We start from the raw sequence: 21,166 nt of genomic DNA on the forward strand, positions 1-21,166 counted from the left end.
GCAGTCTGGGGGAGGTTAGCTGTCTGGTGGGAGAGTCAGCACAACCGTCTGGCGTCCTGATTCAGGCGGGTGCCAGACCAATCAGGCCTCCTGACAACCAAGTGGGGAGGCTGCTACTCCTGACGGTGGGGTGCTGGTGGTCGGGGAACCCAGGCCCTCCCGCTCCACTGCGTCCCCGCCCAGGGCCCTAACAGCCGTGGAGTGGTCCGCCACTGCGTCAGTGGGGAAAATCTGACCGCAACACGCTGGCCGGCTTGTAGTCAATAACACAGCTGAACCCAATTCGGCTGCCCTGGGCTCCTTGCTACAAGCCCATTCCGTGTGTACATGGCTTCAGGGGTGGCAGGTTTGTAGAAATTTTGGTGGTGCCCAGAACCTGCCCCTACTTTGCCCCCCCACCTGCCCAAGGCTCCGGGAGGGAGTTTGGGTGGGGAAGGATGTCTGGGGTGCAGACCCTAGGCTTAGGCAGAGTATTGGGGTGCAGGCTCTGGGAGGGAGTTTGGGGATGGGAGGGGGTGCAGAGGGAGGAGGTGCAGGGCTGAGGGGTTTGGGAGGGGATCAGGGCAAGAGTAAGGGTGTAGGGGGTCAGGGCTCTGTCTGGAGCTGGGGGTTTGGGGGGTGAGAGAGGGTCAGGGCTAAGGCAGAGGGTTGGAGTTCAGGGGGATGAGGGCTCTGTCTAGGGCTGGAGATGAGGGGTTTGTGGTGTTGGAGGGGGCTCAGGGCTGGGGTAGAGGGTTGGGGTGTGGGGGGGGGATGAGGGCTCTGTCTAGGGCTGGAGATGAGGGGTTTGTGGTGTTGGAGGGGGCTCAGGGCTGGGGCAGAGGGTTCAGGTGTGGGGGGGGATGAGGGCTCTGTCTAGGGCTGGAGAGGAGGGGTTTGTGGTGTTGGAGGGGGCTCAGGACTGGGGCAGAGGGTTGGGGTATGGGGGGGATGAGGGCTCTGGCTAGGACTGGGGATAAGGTGTTTGGGGTGTTGGAGGGGCTCAGGGCAAGGGTTGAGGGTGCGGCGGGGAGGTGAAAGCTCTGGCTGGGGGTTTGGGCTCTGGGGTGGGGCAGGGCTGGGGATGAGTTTGGGGTGCAGGCGGGCTGCTCCGGGACAGGGTTCAGAGAGGAGGACTCCCCCCAGCCCTTTCCCCGCTGGCAACAGCGAGCTCTAGGGGAGGACGGTGAGTGGCAGCCCTACCAGCTCCTCGGCTTCCCCGGCGTCTGGCAGCCTCTCTGGGTCTCTGTCAGGATAGCGCTCTCCATTAGCTCCGTCCTTCCGCAGCAGGGAAGAGACGTGCTGCTCAGCTGGCAGCTCTCTCCCATCTGAGCTGGAGGGCCGGCCTTTTATAGTGCCGCCTCCTGCCCCGCCCCTCTGCTGCCATGGGTGTCCCGGTTCTGCCCACCAGGGGGCGTTCGCGGCTCCCTCCCAGGCTGTCAGGGCAGGAGACCACGCCCCCTCGCGACAGAGGCCTGAAAGGAAAGGAGTTTTAAAAAAGAAAAATTGCTTAGCCTTAGAAGAAAAAAGGAAAGAAAGGTTATTTTAAATAGAAGGAAGAGGGGAAACTATAGAAAGCAACAAGAGAGAGGAGTGTTTTTTATAGATTAGTAAGAACATGGTAAAAGGTTATTTTTGTTGGGACTAAAAAATAATAAGAGTCAAAAAATTGAAATCAATTTTAAAAAGCAAAGGCTCATTAAAGAAAAGAGGAAACTCTAAAGGAAGGTTGAGAAGGTCAGGTGAAAGAAATCACACGGCCGAAAAATGAGCTAGAGATCCTATGTCAGTGACACAGGGCTGTGTAAAATACAGAAAACAGAAAGAGAGAGAAAGATCCTTTTTTCTTAGTAAGCAGAACACAGAGCTGTGCAAAAGAGAGAAAGATCCTTTTTTTGGTTAGTTAGAGAAGGAGAATATAGAAAACAGGAAGAGATCCTTTTTGGTTGGTGAGACAAGGAAAGTATAAAGAAGAGGAGTCCTTGTGGCACCTTAGAGACTAACAAATTTATCTGAGCATTAGCTTTCATAAGCATCCAATGAAGTGAGCTGTAGCCCACGAGAGCTTATGCTCAAATAAATGTGTTGGTCTCTAAGGTGCCACAAGTCCTCCTTTTCTTTTTGCGAATACAGACTAACACGGCTGCTACTCTGAAACCTGTCATTATGCAAGGAAAGAAGAGCAAGCTGCAGGGGGGCGGACGGGGAGGGGGAAGAGAACTTACCCTTGCGGCTGCCCCCCCCGGTAAAAGAGGGAGCTCCCAAGGCTCACAGCCCCCAGCATGGTTATCTCTGCCTCTCGGGCGGACCAATCAGAAACTCTTCTACAGCTTTCAGAGTAACAGCCGTGTTAGTCTGTATTCGCAAAAAGAAAAGGAGGACTTGTGGCACCTTAGAGACTAACCAATTTATTTGAGCATGAGCTTTCGTGAGCTACAGCTCACTTCTTTTTGTTCTACAGCTGCATCATAGAAGGCATTTTCCTGAACCAATCCTATCAACCCAAGATTTTTAAACAAGAGCCCTCTCCCTCCCCTTCCTGCCCCTCCCCTCACTACCCACCCCCTTTAACTGCCATATTCTTATCTAAGAAAACGGGCCCCAAGCACCTTTCCCACTATATAGATAGATAGATAGATAGATAGATAACCCCATTGGCTTTAAGCCCTTTTAAATTTCATGGAACTTTTCCCACCGGGGCTGACAGACAAACAACAAAAATGATTTTGGGGGTTTTTAGAGAGTGTTCCCTGTTTTAAAATTTCACAGTTCAATTAGGGCTTGTCTACACGGCCACGTACAGCGCTGAAACGTGCCCCGCTCAGGGGTGTGAAAAAACACCCTCCTCAGCTGGAGCCGCGAGGACACTGCCACCTTAAAGTGCTGTCGCGGCAGCGATTTCACGTGGGCAGTGTAGACACCTTCTGAACAGTTTAAACCAGTTCGTGTTAAAAGGGGGCCTCTTTATTTCACTACAGAACAAGGGAGTTCATTTCAACGGTTAAAAAGGTGTTAAATAGACCGTGAATGGTAATATTGCTATGTCCTTACCATTAAGGTTCCTGTAAACAGGTGTTGATCTTATTAGTCTTCAGTAAAACTTGGCAGCCCTTTTAGGTTTACATTTAGTTTTAATCCTCTGCCTTTGCTGCAAAAAATTTTTAAAAGCAGAAGGACCTGCTTCAAATAGGTCAAATCTCTTAAAAACTTTATTTGATATGATTAAACACTGTATGTTTAGCAAGTGTTAAGTGGCGGGGGAAAAGTCAGGAAAGGGATGGGGTGGGGGTTTTCTAAAATCGCGGGCAGGCAGGCCAGCGACCTCATCGCTGTGTGCTAGAAAACAAGTGTACCTAGTCAGAGGGCTGTTTCTTGTGCCTATCTGCTACCAGTAGATATAACAACTTATGACCACAGGCTATAAAATGTGCTGTAGTAGGGCCCTCTCCCAGTAGAAACCAGCATTCAGAGGAGAAGTACACACAGAATGCTGGATGCTTCTATCCTAACAGTTGTGAAATTCGTGGGCTTGGACCATGAAAAAGTTCAAGGAGCTGAGTTTACAGAATCTAATTAAACTGTTTCAGAGTAACAGCCGTGTTAGTCTGTATTCGCAAAAAGAAAAGGAGGACTTGTGGCACCTTCGAGACTAACCAATTTATTTGAGCATAAGCTTTTGTGAGCTACAGCATCTGATGAAGTGAGCTGTAGCTCACGAAAGCTTATGCTCAAATAAACTGGTTCGTCTCGAAGGTGCCACAAATACTCCTTTTCTTTTAATTAAACTGTGAAATTTTAAAACAGGGAACTCTCTAAAAACCCCCAAAATCATTTTTGTTGTTCGTCTGTCAGCCCCAGTGGGAAAAGTCCCATCAAATTTAAAAGGGATTAAAGAAATTGGGGTTCTATAGACATCATGCTAAAGATTTAAGGGGTTTAATAAAGAGTGAGCCTTTTTGTAGGTTTTTAAAAAATACAGCCTACAAAATTGGGTAGCCAGGATAAAAATTAGCATTCAATTCTATCAGGAGTTTAAAAAACCTCTGGAAAGGTTTCTTAAATTCATTAGGAATTTTCATAAGGGGCAGGAGCCACTGCATTGCTTGGTCACATATTCAAGAAATCATACAAAAGTACTCATAGTCAAATGCTTTAAAAAGAAACTAACGCTATATTTTTGTACTCTGGTCAATTGACTTGGGCAAAACTCTGAAAAGCAAAGGAACACTTTAAAAAAAAAATCCTTTCATCATGTCTTTTTATGTTTCCTTTTAGCATTTTAAAACCCTTCCAAGTTTGTTTGCCTTTGCTTTCCATTTAAAAAATCATTAGAAAAGAAAAATGTGTGTGCGGGGGGCGGCGAAGGGGGGCGACAAATACCTTATCTCTGGTTTAAAAAAAAAAGCTAACTGGTTCACATAAGCTGCTTTTTCTTGTGTTTTGTAGAAATCCATACTTTCAAAACGTGAGGTTTTTAACTGTACCCTGATTTTTAAAGCTTTCTTTACAATTTCAAGCTAACCAAACAAAAACAGCTTTCTCTTTTTGCATTCTTTGATAAATTAAGTCCATTTAAACAGTTAAAAAAGAGCTTGTATCTGGGTCTCAGCACACGGATTGCAATCATTTAGAAACAAAGACAGTCTGATAATGCAGCAAAAAATTCAGACAAAAATCCCTAAGTCAATAAAAACTTAATTTAACTTTAACCAATTACTTTTGTAAACTGCCTGTGGTTTTAACCCCGAGGTGCTTCTTTATTTTACACTCTTAATAAGTTCAAAGGGTGTCTTTTGAAAAGCAATCTGCTGTGGGTTCTTGTTTGTTTTAAATTCATACATGTTCTGGCCATCTTTACAGTGAAACAACTTTTGTCACAGGACAGGCGAGCTAAACAGAGGAAGGGAGCTATTTTTAAATCCTGCTCCATGCAGATTTTGTATAACAGGCCTAAAGCAAGCTCGTGTGTCCTGGTTTACATTTCAAAAAAACATGAGAAAAGAAGAAGAACGTATGTGTGTGTGTATGTTGGGAACAGAACAAGCCCCTTATCTCTGTCAGAACTTTTTCACATCAGCTGCTTTTTCTTCTTTTTTGTCTAAATCCAAACCTTAAAAACATGAGGGTTTTAACTGTACCCTGATTTTTAAAGCTTTCTTGACAATTTAAAGGTAAAACTGTTTTGGTTTGGGTCTCTTTTTGTATTCTTTTATATAGTAAGTTTATTTAAACAGTTAATAAAAAGATTTTGTAAATGGTGATGTGGCCATTCACATTTCTGTAACCAGGAGGCTTTGATATCTACATGCCTGTTTCCTTTAATTAACTTTACGGCCCTGGCTTTTGCTTAATGATAGCTAGACATCTTTTGAAAACAAACTGGCTAATTCAAAAATGCCCCTGTTAAACTTATTACTAAAATGTTTTTTGTCTTCTTAGAAACACAAAGTTCAAATGAAAAAACCTTTTTGTTTTTATAAAGCGTTACTTTTAATACAGCTTCTAGACCCAAAACAAATACAGAAGCATGTATCTATGTCTCAGCCCATGGGCTGCAAACATTTAAGAACAAAAGCAGTCTGATAATGCAACAAAAATCTAAAATGTTTAATAAGCTTAATATAACTTTCATTGTGTGTTAAAACTGTTACAGCATTTTTAAAAGGTGCATTTTTATTCCACTTCAAAACACAGCCTTGTTTTTTTCCGGTGAACAGGAGGTTTAAAGTCATGGCACTGTTTCCTTAGGTCCTGTCTACGCTGGCAAGTTGCAGCGCGGTAAAGCAGCTTTCTGCGCTGCAACTGGTGAGGTGTACGCACGGCCACGCCACTCAGGGCGCGGAAACAGGGTAGTTGCAGCGCTTTAAAAAAAGCCCTGCACAGTTTAAAAAACTTTCTGCGCCGGGGCTACAGGCTGCGGTGCCAGTGTAGACACCGAGGTCGATTACGGCGCTGCGATTGGCCTCCGGGAGGTGTCCCACAATGCCTGCTCCCGCTCTCTGGTCATCGGTTTGAACTCTACTGCCCGGCCCTCAGGTGACCATCCATCATCCCCACTCCGTAAACTCCTTTGCCATTTTGAAAGTCCCCTTCCTGTTTGCTCAGTGATGAGTGCAGCGCATCTTTCCAGGTGGCCAGGCCTGCTCCACGCACCAGGCGATCCCCCTGCTTGGAGCTATGCCGAGCTGCTGGACCTCATCAGCATTTGGGGAGAGGAGGCTGTACAGTCCCAGCTGCACTCCGGACGTAGCAATTATGATACCAACTGTGACGTTATTGACTTGAACTGGGACCATATAGATCATTGTTGCAACCAAGGTCCTGTAGTGGCACCAAATCTTGTCTAAAGGGGGGTCCACTAAGGTGTCTAAGGCAAGGTTACGGTTTGCTGGTTATGACTGTGCTATCTATATGCTTGTGTCATTTTTGTATTTTAAGTTATAAGTATTGGATCTACAGTGTCTGTGGTTCAAATCTGTACTATGCTTCTGGGTGACACCCCAGACAAGTTGGAAAGGAGGACTTGTGGCCCTTAGAGACTAACAAATTTATTTGAGCATAAGCTTTCGTGAGCTACAGATCACTTCATCGGATGCAATGCCTAGCCTACTTGATGGCCGATTAAGGACCATCAGCTACACAACTGACCCATTGAGACTTGGGACTCAGCAAGGTGTGCAGGGACCTGCCTATGGACACAACTTGGAGGTTTTTCCAGGCCACGTGATGGACAGCTTGTCTTTGGGACAAAGAAAGAAAGACCACATGGCAAGAGAATATAAAAAGCTGCTGCAGCTCCTCCATCTGGTCTTCAGTCCTGCTTCATCCCTCTGGAGGGACTTTGCTTCACTGAAGCTTTGAACCAAGAACTGAAAGATGCATCCCAGCTGTGGATGTTCTCCAGAGACTTGATGTGAACCTGCAGTTTATTCTGTCGCTGCCACAAGCCTGAACCAAGAACTTGGCCATGACTGTATGTCATTGATTCCATTTCACCAATTCTAGCTCTCATCGATAGCTTTTTCCTTTTATGAACAAACCTTTAGATTTTAGAGTCTAAAGGGTTGGCTACAGCATGATTTGGGACAAGGTCTGCTTTGCATATTGACCTGGGTCTGTGGCTTTGTCCTTTGGGATCAAGAGAATCTTTTTTATTTTCCTGGGGTATTGGTTTTCATAACCATTTGTCCCCATAACAAGTGGTACTGTTGGGGATCCTGGGAAACTGGAGTGTCTAAGGGAATTGCTTGTGTGACTTGTGGTGAGCCAGTGGGGTGAGACCAAAGTCTGCTCTGTTTGGCTGGTTTGGTTTGCCTTAGAGGTGGAAAAGCCCCAGCCTTCGGCTGTAACTGCCCTGCTTGAAGCAGTTTGTCCTGAACTGGCACTCTCAGTTGGGTCCCGCCAGAACCAGCATCATTACACCTACGGACAGATTTCACGATGCATGACAGAAAGGGGCGATGACCGGGACACACGGCAGTTTAGGATCAAAGTGAAGGAGCTGCGGAACGCCGAGCACAGGGCGCGGGAGGCAAACCGCCACTCCGGTGCTGCGCCTATGAGCTGCCGGTTCTCCAAAGAGCTGGACATGATACTCCGCGGCGACCCCACCTCCACTGCTAACACCACTGTGGATACTTCGGTGGCTTGCATGTCAGTTGAGAGTGGACCGAGCCAGGAGGAGGAAATCTTGGACGAGGATGTGGAGGGGGACCCAGAGGCAGAAGATGACTCGGAAGTCAGAGATGCATGCGGCCAGGAGCTCTTTTCTACCCCAGATGTTGGCGAAGCGCAAAGAGGAGAGGAGGCCCCTGGTAAGTGGATTTGATTTTGGGACTCGCTGAAGTGGGTTGTTGGGGGCAGGAGGGTTGCAGAAAGCAGGCTTGTCTCCCACCGCATGCCACGCTGCCGGAAGGAGAGGGGTGGGACAGGAAGCGGAACTATAAAAGGCCGCCCCTCCAGCTGAGTTGGGAGAGAGCTGCTGGAGGAGCAGGACGTCTCTTCCCTGCTCCCCTAATGGAGAGCGCGATCCTGACATGGAGCCAGAGGGGCTGCCGGAGCTGCCAGGCGCTGGGGTCTCCAAGGAGCTGGTGGGGCTGCCACTAGCCGTCTACCCCAGCGAAGCGAACAACAACCCTGGGACCCATGTACACACGGAATGGGTGTGTAGGAAGGAGCCCAGGGCAGCCGAATCGGGTTCAGCTGTGTTATTGACTACAAGCCGGCCAGTGTGTTGTGATCGGATTTTCCCCGCTGACCCAGTGGCGGACCACTCCGCTGCTGTTTAGGGCCCTGGGTGGGGACGCGGTGGAGCGAGAGGGCCTGGGTTCCCCTACCACCGCCACGCCACCGTCAGGAGTGGCAGGCTCCGCACCTGGTTGTCAGGAGGCCTGCTTGGTCTGGCACCCGCCTGAATCAGGACGCCAGACGGTTGTGCTGACTCTCCCACCAGAGAGCTAAGCTCCCCTAGACGGCGACGGCTCTGCCGGACTGTAGGCCAGAGCCCCCCTACTTGATTACTGCCCTGCCCTGATCCAGGGCCAGGCAAATGGACCTTCTGCTACTCTGCCTGCCTGACTGTAGGCCAGAGCCCCTACTCGACAGCAGCCCTGCCCTGAATGAGGGCCCCGGGCAAACAGACTCTCTACCGTTGCTCGGCCTGACTGCAGGCCTGAACCATTAACACTGGGCTAATTTTCCCCTGAACCAAGGTACCCCGGAAGTATCGTAGCGAGGGGCGTGGTCTCCCGCCCTGATGGACTGGGAGGGAGCCGCGAACCCCTTACAGCCTTTCTTTCTACTTGTTCATACTTTTTCTCGAAATATGTCAAAACACAAGAACGCAACCTTCCCCCGGCCAAACACAGAAAACAATACAAAAGAAATGTTCAAAAGGGCCGACGGCACCAAAAACATATACGACCGGAAACGGGGACGGAGGGCGGGACGTAAACCCTACACAGGGCGTGGAAACCTGTCAGAAAGTACATGGTGATGAAAGCTCTCGAGCAGTTAACTAGTCACGTGCAAACCCCTCTGTACATAGCAATCCCCCCTGTACATAGCAATCCCCCCTGTACATAGCAATCCTCTGTTTCATTTTGATGCTTTTTGATGTATTGTTCTGCTTTTATTTGATATATTAAATAACTGTATTTACTGTGATCCATTGAGGTATAAATGATCTACACGCCTTGTCCTGTACAGAGCACACAGACGGCTCTCCTGGATCCCACAACCCACACAGGGAGAAAGCTGTCGCAAGCGTCGGCATCTCCAAAATCGTATCAGGGCAAGAAAAGGCACCTGCTATTTCCCACCCTCGTACAGTGTAGACACGGGGTGAGGGCGAGACCCAGTGACCCCGGTTAGTCCTGCTCCATCTCTGCCATCTGGGTTTCCATCGACAGCTGTTCACACTCGAAACGCAGGGCGGGGTGAGGTTCGCCCATCAGCCAAAGAACCTTAATGTAAAGCGACGCGCTCCTGCCAGTGCCCGTGGCAGATCCCCCATTCGCAGGGTGTGATCATTTCCGCCCTGAGATGGACGAGACCTCGTGTCCTGGTGTGAGGGGGCGCTGTGCTCTGTACCCCACATATCCCCCCTCTCCCTTCCCCCCCAGCCTGGTGTTAGGGGATGCTGTGCTCCGGATCCTACATATTCCCCCAGCTTCCAGGCCCCCTGGCCGGCGTTAGGGGGCGCTGTGCTCTGTACCCTACACCCCCCATCTCTCAGCCCCCCGCCAGGTGTTAGAGGGCGCTGTGCTCTGTATCATATGCATTTCCCAGCCCCCCTGCCCGGCCTTAGGGGGTGCTGTGCTCTGTACCCTACACATCCCCAGCCCCCAGCCTGGTGTTAGGCAGTTTCTAGTGTCTGTGAACTTACTGCATGTACCGGAGTCTATCAGCGCATGCTGGGTGCCACACGCTGTGGGTATGGACAGGGCCCGACGCTGGAACCTGACCTGAAGGTGGGATTGGCCACTGTCCTGGTGGTTAGGACACAGGCAGGAAGAAGAGGGGCTCCGTGCGGGGACCCGATTCTGCCTTTCTGTCTGGCCGATCCCTTCTAATGAGACTGAACCTGCCCATCTCCCCAGACTCAGCATAGCACAGGACTTGGGGGGCACCTGCTGGCAAAGTGGCCTCAGTCCCCACCGTACAGGCAGGGGTCATTCAGCTGGTGATAGCCCTTCTCTCAAGCCCCCAAGCACCTGTGTGTCATGGCTGCCTGCAGGAGTTCAGGGCCAACAACTGCCTGGGGGAGGGAACAGGGCCTGGCTAGGCAGGGGCTCAAACCAGGGACTGTCAGTTTGGATCCCCAGCTAGCTGTAGGGGTGCAACACGCCGGGGGGGGGGGGGGGGCAGATCAACTCCAGCCGGTTCATCATAAACCCTGTCCCTGAGGCCTCAGTAGAAATGGGGATGTTCCCCTGGCAGTATGCAGGTGCGAAGGACTTGAGAGGGAGGTGGCAGACGTGCCCTTTTGATGGCGGTCCCTGAGCACACGGGGAGAGCAGGGGGCCAACGTCTGTTGGCAAATGTTTGTTGGCAAATGTCTGCGACTCACGGGCCCTGGGTGCACACACCCCGACAGGGGAACGTGTACAGGCCCAGCCCAGCCTGAAGAACACCAGCTCCTGTGTAAGGGAAGCCACCGTTTTTTTCACAAGAGCAGGAAACTGACGTTGCATAAGCCAGGAACTCCTGATGGGCACTTTCGTCCCCCCGGGAGACCAACCCATCTAGCACAGAGAACGGGGGGACATAAAGGCTGAGCTGAAGCTAGATTCATGCTCTCCAGGATGCTGGGGTGCCCTCATGCTTGAGCTGAAGACAGCCTGGGGGTTCCCAGCATTGCCCTCCTGCCGTTTCTCTCTGGGAGCCCTCGCCCTGCACCCTGGCCTGTGTGTTCTCAGGAGGCTGCGTGCTGCCAGGTGCATATCCCCAGTGCGGAGTCCCTGGATTAATGCCAGGGGACGGGGACTGGGACTCTGCTCCTGGCTCATTCCCAGGAAGCTGGGAGTGTGAGTGGAGGAGCTGCCGGCTCTTGGAACCTCCCTTCCCAGCACGGGGTTGTCTCTGGGGGAAGCCCACCCCAGGAGCTGGCATTTGTTGGCCTCTTCCCCAGAGCGCTGGAGTCTCAGCCACTCCAGATCGGGGGGAGGGGCCAGCTGTGAATTGGGAGCCAGATCCGGGTTTAGATGCGAATCCGCCGGTGCGGCAGAGCGTTCAGATGTGGGGAGCCAGCTCCCGCCTGCGCCAGATCACAAAGTGCCACTTCAGCCAGCCGCCTGCCAGGCTCTGGCCGCGCCCCGTGTGGAGCTGCAGCTGGGCTCTCCACGGCTGGGTGCTGCTCCTCCTCCCTGCTGGCCAGCCGGCCGCAGCTCCTCAGCACCTGCCCGCTCAGCCCCACCTCAGCGCTCCTGCCTCCCCAATGTCCTCCCTGGTGCTGCGCCTGGCCCCCTGCACCTGGCCTGTCAGTGCCCAGTGGGGCCGGAGCCAAGCACCCCCTGGAGCCATGTGTCAGGCCCTGAGTCCCTCCTGTGCCGGGCTCCCACCAATCCACAAGCCAGGAACAGGCCCGTGACTCCCGGAGCAAGTATTTCCGTCTCACAGCAGCAGCTCAGTCTGCTCAACACGACTCCAGGGCCAGGAACTCGCTCTTGCCTGACATTGGCAACAGTCTTAGGCTGCTCCAGCCCTGCTCCTCGTCCTGCTCCAGCCCTGCTCTCGCTCCAGCCTCGCTCCACCCACACCCCGGCCTCCTGAGTCCAGCTCCAACCACGAGGCCTGACCACCTCCAGCACCTTCGCTGACACCATCACTTCCAGAGGGAATGGCACTGAGGTTGCCAGGGGGGCAGGCATTCTCCGGCTGCCCGGAGCCATTGTTCCATTCACCAGGACAGTCCTGTTGGGGACACTGGGGCATGGCCACTAGGTAACTCGAGGGGATGGAAGACCACGAGTGTCGATGAAGCCCCCTCGTACTAGGCCCAAGTGTCCTTGGCCCTCCCGGCCTGGAGGCCCACACAGTGGTTATGCTGAGAATCTGCAACAATATGCTGCAGAGTCAGACTGCCTGAAACTAAGCAAGGCCACACAGGGCAGATATGGAAGAACAATGCTGAATAAAGCAGCTTTATGTAGAGTTTAACAAATGATACAGAGAACCAGGGAACTAGCTGGGAACTGGATTGGCTGGCTATATGGATACTTGGGGCAGCTTGCTATTGGATAAGTATGCTGGGAAAAAGGATGTCTAAAAGCCTGTGTAACTTCCTGCTCTGTGTACAGGATTTGAGATTCAAATCTCCCTGGACCTATTTGAAGCTTCAAATAAACTTTTCTGCTTCTCCATCCCGTTGTGATTATTGGGTGTAGCACACCGGGAAACGAACCATTCAAGCTGTTGTTCAGCCTCTCGGCACTGGGTGCCAGCAACAGTCCGATGCCAGGACAGTCCCCCTGAGCTCTGGAGAGGACTAGAGGTGCCTTAGGACGCCTGCCGTGCAGCTGCTGGAGAGTCAGCAGGAGACATTGGGTGAGGACTGGAGCCCCCCAGGGCAGGGGCCATTCAGGAGACCCAGCGTGGGGGGAATCAGGCCTGGGATTCTCTGCAGCGGCTGCTCCCACACAGGCCTTGGAGACGGGAGCTGCGAAACCCCCACAAAGCGCCGTCCCGGCACAGAGCTCTGTAGCACTGGGACTCCATACCCGTGAGCCGCAATCCAGCAGCGCCTTGGGCCAGCCCCACCCTCTCCCATTGCCCCGCTCTGGGAGGCCAGGGCACAGTTCACAATTTAGCACTGACCAGCTGCAAGGATCCTGGCGGGCCCTGGTATGGTTGGAGCAGCATTTTCAATGTTCGGGAAAAGCGAGATCTATGCAATAGGCAACGTAGCTCCATCTGGGCACCAGCCAGCTCCTGTGCCCCAGAGAGCTCCCACAGCTCCCACTGAACCAGGGACGAAGGGGGCAGGAAGTTGGAAGAGAAGGTGCCAGCCCGGGACCCAGGAGACCCATGTTCATTTCCCAGCTCTGCCACAGATACTCTGTTTGTCTTCGAGCAAGTCCCTTATTCTCTCTCTGCAGCGGTTCCCTGTCTGTACAGTGGGGGTAGCAGCCAGGCCCTGCCCTGAAGGGGGCAGTTAGAATAAATGCAATCGAGGTTGGGCAGTGCTCGGATGCCAGGGGGATGAGGGCCAGGATGGTGCCTAAGACAGACCGAAAGCAAGGGAGAGCTACAGAGCCGGTGGTGAGAGGGGTTTGGCCTTTGACAATCTGCTCTGAGTGCCTGGGCTGCCAGACCCCAGGCAGCCACTGGCATTGCCAGACCTCCCTGATCTATGGTGCTGCTGCTCTCCCTGCTTCTAGGAGTCACTGCCTCCCCCGGGCCGAGACCCCCGCAGCAATCATCTCCTGGGAAGGCCTGGGACTCAGTTGGGCGGGGGAGGGGGGGCTGCTATTAAAGCAGCTTCTGCGTTGTTGCAGCGGTGGGAGAGGAAGCAGAGACGGGACCGTTTTACATCCCGTGGCCAAAGCACCCGGCAGCTTGGGAAAGTGGAAAGAGCCGCTCGGGTGGGCTGGGAGCCGGGGGTGGGGAGAGTTCATGAATCCCCGTTCTGCACTGTCACGAGAAGGAGGAGCCGGGATGGAAGTGATCCTCCCACTCGGGGATCCAGAGACCCCCTGGCTCCAGTGGCATGGACGCAGGGAGCGGCTCTGGCCTGGGGTCTGCAGGAGCTCGGACTAGAGGAGCCCAGCGGTCCCTTCCGGCCTAACGTCTGTGACTGTGGGGAGCGGTGTTGGATCATATTAAAGAAGTTCTTGTGGCACCTTAGAGACTAACCAATTTATTTGAGCATGAGCTTTCGTGAGCCACAGCTCACTTCATCAGATGTATACCGTGGAAACTGCAGCAGACTTTATATACAAACAGAGAATATGAAACAATACCTCCTCCCACCCCACTGTCCTGCTGGTAATAGCTTATCTAAAGTGATCAACAGGTGGGCCATTTCCAGCACAAATCCAGGTTTTCTCACCCTCCACCCCCCCACACAAATTCACTCTCCTGCTGGTGCTAGCCCATCCAAAGTGACAACTCTTTACATAATCAAGTCGGGCTATTTCCTGCATAGATCCAGGCTTTCTCACATCCCCCCCACCCCCATACACACACAAACTCACTCTCCTGCTGGTAATAGCTCATCTAAACTGACCACTCTCCAAGTTTAAATCCAAGTTAAACCAGAACATCGGGGGGGGGGGGGGGGGGGGGAGGAAAAAACAAGAGGAAACAGGCTACCTTGCATAATGACTTAGCCACTCCCAGTCTCTATTTAAGCCTAAATTAATAGTATCCAATTTGCAAATGAATTCCAATTCAGCAGTTTCTCGCTGGAGTCTGGATTTGAAGTTTTTTTGTTTTAAGATAGCGACCTTCATGTCTGTGATTGCGTGACCAGAGAGATTGAAGTGTTAAGAATGAGCTCTCAAAAATGGATACTCTCATAAAGAACCAACCTTCCACACAAACTTCCTCGTGGCTGGATTTTACTAAAACTAGACAAGCCATTTACAACGCACACTTTGCTTCTCTACAAAAGAAAAAGGACACTAAACTTTCTAAACTACTACATGCTACAAGGGGCCACAGCAATGGTTCCCTCACCCCACCTAGCAATATTGTTAACCTATCCAACTATACTCTCAGCCCAGCAGAAGCAGCTGTTCTATCTCGGGGCCTCTCCTTCTGCCCCTCCACCCCCACGAACATGATACAGTTCTGTGGTGACCTAGAATCCTATTTTTGACGTCTCCGTCTCAAGGAATATTTCCAAAATACCTCTGAACAACATACTAATCCACAGAGGTCTTCCTGCCAACACTACAGAAAGAGGGATTCTAGATGGACTCCTCCTGAAGGTCGGAACAGCAGACTGGACTTCTACATAGAGTGCTTCCGCCGACGTGCACGGGCTGAAATTGTGGAAAGGCAGCATCACTTGCCCCATAACCTCAGCCATGCGGAACGCAATGCCATCCACAGCCTCAGAAACAAGTCTGACATCATAATCAAAAAGGCTGACAAAGGAGGTGCTGTTGTCATCATGAATAGGTCGGAATATGAACAAGAGGCTGCTCAGCAGCTCTCCAACACGAGTTTCTACAAGCCATTACCCTATGATCCCACTGAGAGTTACCAAAAGCAACTACAGCATTTGCTCAAGAAACTTCCTGAAAAAGCACAAGATCAAATCCGCACAGACACACCCCTGGAACCCCGACCTGGGATATTCTATCTACTACCCAAGATCCATAAACCTGGAAATCCTGGGCGCCCCACCATCTCAGGCATTGGCACCCTAACAGCAGGATTGTCTGGCTATGTAGACTCCCTCCTCAGGCCCTACGCTACCAGCACTCCCAGCTACCTTCGAGACACCACTGACTTCCTGAGGAAACTTCAATCCATCGGTGATCTTCCTGCTAACACCATCCTGGCTACTATGGATGTAGAAGCCCTCTACACCAACATTCCACACAAAGATGGATTACAAGCCGTCAAGAACACTATCCCCGATAATGTCACGGCTAACCTGGTGGCTGAACTTTGTGACTTTGTCCTTACCCATAACTATTTCACATTTGGGGACAATGTATACCTTCAGATCAGCGGCACTGCTATGGGTACCCACATGGCCCCACAGTATGCCAACATTTTTATGGCTGATTTAGAACAACGCTTCCTCAGCTCTCGTCCCCTAAAGCCCCTACTCTACTTGCGCTATATTGATGACATCTTCATCATCTGGACCCATGGAAAAGAAGCCCTTGAGGAATTCCACCATGATTTCAACAATTTCCATCCCACCACCAACCTCAGCCTGGTCCAGTCCACACAAGAGATCCACTTCCTGGACACTACAGTGCTAATAAACAATGGCCACATAAACACCACCCTATACCGGAAACCTACTGACCGCTATTCCTACCTACATGCCTCCAGCTTTCACCCTGACCACACCACACGATCCATCGTCTACAGCCAAGCTCTGCGATACAACCACATTTGCTCCAACCCCTCAGACAGAGACAAACACCTACAAGATCTCTGTCAAGCTTTCTTACAACTACAATACTCACCTGCAGAAGTAAAGAAACAGATTGATAGAGCCAGAAGAGTTCCCAGAAGTTACCTACTACAGGACAGGCCTAACAAAGAAAATAACAGAACGCCACTAGCGGTCACCTTCAGCCCCCAACTAAAACCCCTCCAACGCATTATTAAGGATCTACAACCTATCCTAAAGGATGACCCAACACTCTCACAAGTCTTGGGAGACAGGCCAGTCCTTGCCTACAGACAGCCCCGCAACCTGAAGCAAATACTCACCAACAACCACATACCACACAACAGAACCACTAACCCAGGAACTTATCCTTGCAACAAAGCCCGTTGCCAATTGTGCCCACATATCTATTCAGGGGACACCATCACAGGGCCTAATAACATCAGCCACACTATCAGAGGCTCGTTCACCTGCACATCCACCAATGTGATATATGCCATCATGTGCCAGCAATGCCCCTCTGCCATGTACATTGGTCAAACTGGACAGTCTCTACGTAAAAGAATAAATGGACACAAATCAGATGTCAAGAATTATAACATTCATAAACCAGTCGGAGAACACTTCAATCTCTCTGGTCACGCAATCACAGACATGAAGGTTGCTATCTTAAAACAAAAAAACTTCAAATCCAGACTCCAGCGAGAAACTGCTGAATTGGAATTCATTTGCAAATTGGATACTATTAATTTAGGCTTAAATAGAGACTGGGAGTGGCTAAGTCATTATGCAAGGTAGCCTGTTTCCTCTTGTTTTTTCCTACCCCCCCCCCCCCCCCCCGATGTTCTGGTTTAACTTGGATTTAAACTTGGAGAGTGGTCGGTTTAGATGAGCTATTACCAGCAGGAGAGTGAGTTTGTGTGTGTATGGGGGTGGGGGGGATGTGAGAAAACCTGGATCTATGCAGGAAATAGCCCGACTTGATTATGTAAAGAGTTGTCACTTTGGATGGGCTAGCACCAGCAGGAGAGTGAATTTGTGTGGGGGGGTGGAGGGTGAGAAAACCTGGATTTGTGCTGGAAATGGCCCACCTGTTGATCACTTTAGATAAGCTATTACCAGCAGGACAGTGGGGTGGGAGGAGGTATTGTTTCATATTCTCTGTGTGTATATAAAGTCTGCTGCAGTTTCCACGGTATACATCTGATGAAGGGAGCTGTGGCTCACGAAAGCTCATGCTCAAATAAATTGGTTAGTCTCTAAGGTGTCACAAGTACTCCTTTTCTTTTTGCGAATACAGACTAACACGGCTGTTCCTCTGAAACCTGTCATTAAAGAAGTTCTGATTTAAAATCACAAATGAGTTTGATTCCCCACAGTTTAAAGTCCAGGGTGTTACTAATTAAGAGGTCTCTTGGTTTTTGGTGCTGTTTCTCTCCCTCTATGTGTGAAACTTGCAAGCTGCTAATTGTGTTAGTACATTCTAAGACTGAGTGTGTTCTCAAAGCAATTCACAGAGAGAGAGACTCAAAGCAATACTCGAACAACAGAAACAGCACCCAGAGACTGCCTGCCCTTTTGTTGTATTAACAATTGTGATTAAAATAGAGATAGAGGATGTATGTGGATGGATGCTTGGTGTGGATAATAACTGAATGATCAGGGAGGTGCCAACCTAAGAATCCAGTGTCCATCGGCTGAAGAAGGCGTCAAGTGGAAATAACCAGAGGACCCCCGGAGGGCAGACTGGAATCCACCCAACAGCCTCAAGAATGGGAGAACCAAAGAACAAGATAACATCTAGCAGCACGGAGCCGTCAGGAATGTGCTATCTGCTGATTGATTCAGCAACAGCATGATGAAGGAATTCCCATAGACTGGCATAGGAAGAAATTCCTATAAAAATAGACTCTAAAAAGTGAGAACTTTGGGGTCTGATTCTGCAAACCAACTTCCAGAAGCATCAGATGAGCATCTGACAAGGCCCTGCTCCCTCCTCATGTCCAGGCCACCTGGCCAGTGGCTTGGCATGAGCAACTCTAAGGCTGGTAACTATGATAACAACCTTGCAGAGCCTGTGTGTGTGTGTTTGTATGAATGAATGTGTGACTAAATATGAGATTGAATGGAATGTTATAGCTATAACTAACTGCTTACTTCAGAGTAACAGCCGTGTTAGTCTGTATTCACAAAAAGAAAAGGAGTACTTGTGGCACCTTAGAGACTAACCAATTTATTTGCGCATAAGCTTTCGTGAGCTAAGCTTATGCTCAAATAAACTGGTTAGTCTCTAAGATGCCACAAGTACTCCTTTTCTAACTGCTTACTATGATTCTTTCTGTATTCACAATAAATGTGGTATTTTGCCTTTTTGCCTTTTATAAGATCCTGCTGGTTTTTATTTTATTGGTATAAGAGCGGAAGGTCCCACCCATGGCCCCGGTGGGGAAGGACAGGCTCTAAAGCCTTGGTGAGGCCAGAGGAAGTCTGGGCTGGGGCATCCCATGGCTGGGGAGTCACACATTGGCTGGTCTGTGACTCGCCTGCCCATTGTGACACGCCCCTGCTGGCTGGCACAGCCTCATCCCCTCACTGCCAGGCTTGGCTCTGGCAGAGCGAGAGCTGGCACGTGCCGCTGGGGAACGCTGAGCCAGCAGATCCAGCTCCGCCACCGGCAGTAGAAAGTGGGTGGCCCATTTACGCACAGGCTTCTGCCCACTCCTGACTCCAGGTAGGAGAATCTTCTATTGCCCACCTCTGCTTTTCCATTGCATCGCCAACCACACCGAGCCTTCCCCGAGCTCCTGGCTGGGCGGCGCACGTCTGCCAAGTGCCCTGTGCCGGCCATCTACTGGAGTCAGCAGGAAACATTGGGTGAGGAATGGAGCCCCCCAGGGCAGTGGCCATTCAGGAGACCCAGCGTGGGGGGAATCAGGCCTGGGATTCTCTGCAGCGGCTGCTCCCACACAGGCCTTGGAGACGGGAGCTGCGAAACCCCCACAAAGCGCCGTCCCGGCACAGAGCTCTGTAGCACTGGGACTCCATACCCGTGAGCCGCAATCCAGCAGCGCCTTGGGCCAGCCCCACCCTCTCCCATTGCCCCGCTCTGGGAGGCCAGGGCACAGTTCACAATTTAGCACTGACCAGCTGCAAGGATCCTGGCGGGCCCTGGTATGGTTGGAGCAGCATTTTCAATGTTCGGGAAAAGCGAGATCTATGCAATAGGCAACGTAGCTCCATCTGGGCACCAGCCAGCTCCTGTGCCCCAGAGAGCTCCCACAGCTCCCACTGAACCAGGGACGAAGGGAGCAGGAGGTTGAAAGAGAAGGTGCCATCCTGGGACCCAGAAGACCCATGTTCATTTCCCATCTCTGCCACAGATGCTCTGTTTGTCTTCGAGCAAGTCCCTTCTTCCCTCTGTGCTGTAGTTCCCTGTCTGTACAGTGGGAGTAGCTGCCAGACCCTGCCCTGAAGGGGGCAGTTAGAATAAATGCAATCGAGGTTGGGCAGTGCTCGGATGCCAGGGGGATGAGGGCCAGGATGGTGCCTAAGACAGACCGAAAGCAAGGGAGAGCTACAGAGCCGGTGGTGAGAGGGGTTTGGCCTTTGACAATCTGCTCTGAGTGCCTGAGGTGCCAGACCCCAGGCAGCAACTGGCATTGCCAGACCTCTCTGATCTATGGTGCTGCTGCTCTCCCTGCTTCTAGGAGTCACTGCCTCCCCCTGGGCCGAGACCCCCGTGTCACGGAGTCCCCGGGTGATGCTCTGGAACTGCTCCCTATGAAGCCAGGCAGGACTCTGGGGAAGTCTCCTTTCTGTGAGCAGCCTGTCTGCAGGGCAAACAGCTCACACAGCTTCCACCTTCCTGGGTCTGACCTCGGAGCATTCAGCCTCCTCTGCCCCTCCGTGAGCTTCCCACAGCGAGCCCGCCCAGGCAGGCTTCTGGGGAAGCCAGAGGGTCCTGACCCCCAACTCCGCAGTCAGACGTGACTCTCAGCCAGCCAGTAAAACAGAAGGTTTATTAGACGACAGGAACATGGTCTAACACAGAGCTTGTAGGTGCAGAGAACAGGACCCCTCAGCTGGGTCCATTTTGGGAGGTAGTGAGCCAGACTACCCCGTCTGTACTTCACTCCATGTCCCCAGCCAGCCTCAACTGAAACTCTCTCCAGCCCCTCCTCCTCTGGGCTTTGTCCCTTTCCGGGGCCAGGAGGTCACCTGATTCCTTTGTTCTCCAACTCTTTTAGCTCTCGCCTTGCAGGGGGGAAGGGCCAGGCCATCAGTTGCCAGGAAACAGGGTGTCGGCCATTCTCTGTGTCCAGACCCCTGCACATACCTGCCCTCTAGGGCTCTGCAATGATCATACACCCTTACCCCACCACCTAGAGACTTAAGAACTGCATAGGGGAAACTGAGGCACCCCCACACTATTCAGAGGAAACATTAAGAACACTCCCACTTCGTCACATGCCACAGCAATCATCTTCTGGGGCTGTCATGGCATTGAGCGTTAGCAAGACCCGGGACTCAGTTGGGCGTGGGGGGGTGGGAGGGTGCTGCTATTAAAGGAGCTTCTGCATCATTGCAGCATTGGGAGAGGAAGCAGAGATGGGACCATTTTACACCCCATGACCAAAGCACCCAGCAGCTTGGGAGGGTGGAAAGAGCCTGCCATGTGGGCTGGGAGCTGGAGGTGGGGAGAGTTCATAAATCCCCATTCTGCACTGTCACGAGAAGGAGGAGCCGGGATGGAAGTGATTCTCCCACTCTGCAATCCAGAGACCCCCTGGCTCCAATAGCATGGACGCAGGGAGGGGCTCTGTCCTGGGGTCTGCAGGAGCTGGGACGAGAGGAGCCCAGAGGTCCCTTCCGGCCTAACGTCTGTGACTGTGGGGAGCGAAAGGTCCGTCCCATGACCCCTGTGGGGAAGGACAGGCTCTAAAGCCCCGGCGAGGCCAGAGCAAGTCTGGGCTGGGGCATCCCATGGCTGGGGAGTCACACATTGGCTGGTCTGTGACTCGCCTGCCCATTGTGACACGCCCCTGCTGGCTCGCCTGCCCATTGTGACACGCCCCTGCTGGCTGGCACAGCCTCATCCCCTCACTG

The sequence above is a fragment of the Caretta caretta genome, chromosome 23, assembly GCF_965140235.1.
Source record: "Caretta caretta isolate rCarCar2 chromosome 23, rCarCar1.hap1, whole genome shotgun sequence".
Taxonomy (NCBI): domain Eukaryota; kingdom Metazoa; phylum Chordata; order Testudines; family Cheloniidae; genus Caretta; species Caretta caretta.